Raw genomic sequence first — 3,491 nt, forward strand, 5'->3', positions numbered from 1 at the left:
TTTGAGATGATATGGAAGACAAAAGACTTGAAATTATCCAGTCAGAGAAGCAAAAAGAAAAAAAATGCAAAAGAATCAATGAAGCCTATGGAAATCATGGGACACTCTTAAGAAACCTAATTTTTGCATATAAGAATTCAAGAAAATGAAAGAAAAAAGGGGCTGGAAAGTATATTTAAAGACATAATGGCTGAAAACTTTCTAAAGATGCCAACATTCAGGTATAGGAAGTACAGAAATCTCCAGTGGCATTTAACCCAAGGAGAAGTTTACCAATGCACATAATAATCAAACTATCAAAAAGTCAAATTCAAAGAAAAAAATACTGAGAGCAAGAGATAAGAAATATATCACATACAAGGGAAGACTGATATAACTATCAGCAGATTTCCCAGCAAAAACCTTGTTGTCCAGGAGAAAATAGGATGATACACTCAAAGTGCTGTTGTGATAAACTTGCCAACTGGGAACACTTAGCCCAGGACAGCTGTCCTTCAGAAATTATCAAGGAACACAAATTCCAAGATATTATAAATTTGACATTGAAAAATAAAATGTAGAGTTTTTATATGCTATCAAAGCAAGCTGTTATGAGCTAGAAATAGCATTTTATAGGATGCTTTATGTGATCTATAGTAGATGCACAAAAAATAGAGAGGTTTTTTCAAATTCAAAGCATATTAATACAGAAAACTATCAAACAATAAGGGAAGAAAATGAGAGAGAAAGAAAGAGAAAGAGAGAGAGATACTACACATCCACCAGAAAATAAATTTCAATATGGCAACAGTAATCCCTCACCTATTAATAATTCATTGGATATTACTGTATTAAATTATCCAATAAAAAGACATAGAGTGGACGAATGAATTAAAAAAATGAGACCCAACGATATATTGCATACAGGTATATGCAATATATATCATATTATCACTTTACCTTCAAGGACACACATAGACTGAGAGTAAAGGAATTGAAAAGATATTCCAAGCAACTGGAAACCAAGAGGGAGCACAGGTAGCAATACTTAAGCAATACTTACTAAAAAAAAAAAAAATCTTCAAGTAAAAAGAGACACAGAAGGGCATTATTCAATAGTAAAGAGGTCATTTCTGCACATGTGTACAAGTTGCAATGTTTAAATCAGGTAAAACATTTATTTGTGATAAAAACTTCCTTCTTCTAGCTTTTTGAAACATAGAGTCCCTTATCATTATTGATAATAATCTCATGTTCTTCTTAATTCACATGGAACATTCCCCAGGATAATTCATATGTGAGCCCACAAAACAAGTCTGAGCAAATTTATAAGGACTGAAATCACATCAAGTAACTTTTCTGATCACAGTGGTATAAAACTAGAAATAAATAAGAGGAGACATGTTGGAAAATTCATAAAATGTGTGGAAATTAAACATACTCCTACATAACCAAAAGGTCAAAGAAGAAACCATACAGGAAATAAAATAAATAGCTTGAGACAAGTTAAAATGGAAGCAAGACATTTCAAAATATATGAGATGCAACAAACACAGTTCTAGAGGAGAAATTATAGTAACAAACACCTATACTAAAAAAGAGAAAAGAGCTCAAATAAACCTCCTAACATCATACTTCAAGGAAGCAAAGAAGGACCAACTTCAACTAAGTGAAGAGTGCAGTATTCAGATGTGCTCACCACAAGAAACTGTAAGCATTTGATGTGATGAATATGTTAATTAGCTTGTTTAATTATTCCACGTTGTATACATATGTCACAATATCATTGTGTACCCCATAAATACATACAAATATAATCTGTCAACTTATGGTTTTTTGGTTTTTTTTGGATACTAAGCATTGAACCCAGGGGTGCCTAACCACATCCCCAGCCCTTTACATATTTTATTTTGAGACAGGATCTTTCTAAGTTGTTTAGAGCCTTGCTAAGTTGTTGAAGCTGGCCTCAATCTTGAGATCCTTCTGCCTCAACCTCCTAACAGAGTCTCTGGGATTACAGGCATACACCACCAGGACCATGATTTTGTATCCACACAACACACATACTTAAACAGTTTTGTCCTGAGTGATCAAGAAGCCCCGAGTGTCCTGAGATAGCAAGAAGGTATCATTTATAGATTTATGATGTGGCATTCTGTAAAGTAGGGGAAATAGGTCAGGTTGCTTCTTGCCCAGGCTGAAGGGCAGTATTCCCAGGTGAAATATTATTATCATCCTCCCCACTTTACAGATGAGGAAAGTTAGCCATAAAGAAGTGAAACATTGGGCTCAAGATCCCAGATCTAACCAGGAACAGAGCTGAGACATGGGTCCAGGCAGTGTCACTCCAAATCTGTACTCTTCTATGTGTTTACTCTCTCCAAAAATATCCATCTAGGTTTCAGGAGGATAAAATGTCAGGATGGCCAATACAAACCAGTAACTCAGAAGAAAGTCAAACTAAAATTTAACTGTTACCTTTAGAGATAGACGTTGCACTAACTCTACTCTGAAAATCAGTAATTAGAGAGAGATTATGATGCATTTATCTTGTCTTTTCCTGTAGAACCTGTTCTTCTGGGTAAACAGTGGCCCTAATCAATGAAGGGAAGTGAAAATAAAAGAAAATAAACAAATGTACTCTTTCTTGTAATTAACCATGTTTGAAATACCTGGTTAAAGCAAGAGATTGTGGCTTAATCCCCAAAGATGCTCCTTTTCCTTTTTGCTTTGTTTTTCTCTTCTTTCCCTTTTTCTTTTTTGCCACTTCAGAATTTCTCCTTTGCAGATGCTGCATAATATAATAGCAGTGAAATCACTCTAGAGGGAGTCACTCACCCACTTTCCTCAGGAACCAAAGTACTCAAGTTGCAAGAAATTAATTTATGCTAATGTCTTAAAACTCTGCCAAAATGTTTCTTTCGATCTCCATTAACATTTAACAATTGGGCTACAATTCAGAGTAATATATCCTGGCTGCATTAATGTAAATTTTAGTATTTATATCATCATTGAAGTTCTGCAAGATTTTTTAAAGAGATTGCTTTTATATCAATCTGCTAATGAAAAGCAAGGTGACCGAGTGTTATTGGACTGAGCAATGTCTGCTACACAATGAATGCTCACAAGGAGAAAAATGCATGGGAACTGAAATTGCTGCCATGGTTTTGGTCAAGTTTTCAGACCTGGATAGACATTATTGCTTCAAGACAATTATCCTGAGAGAGCAATTGAGATATTTGGTAAATTATTTTCATAGGCAGGGTTGGGGTGTCATACAGCATCCCCGTCACTGTATCTTTCTCCATTCTTGGTACACTAGCACAGCATTCTCTCAACATGCATTCTAGAAGCATCTATTCCATTTCCATTCCTATTCAGCTGATGTAACTCATATGATTTAACAAACTCCATTAAGGACGACAAATTGTAGAAGAATATTCCACTGCTGTTATTTGAAAGTTTGCACAGAATGTTTCAATTCCCTCAAAGCCAAAAGTTTTGAACAGTGA

The sequence above is a fragment of the Marmota flaviventris genome, chromosome 3 (genome assembly GCF_047511675.1).
Source record: "Marmota flaviventris isolate mMarFla1 chromosome 3, mMarFla1.hap1, whole genome shotgun sequence".
NCBI classification, from domain to species: Eukaryota; Metazoa; Chordata; class Mammalia; order Rodentia; family Sciuridae; genus Marmota; species Marmota flaviventris.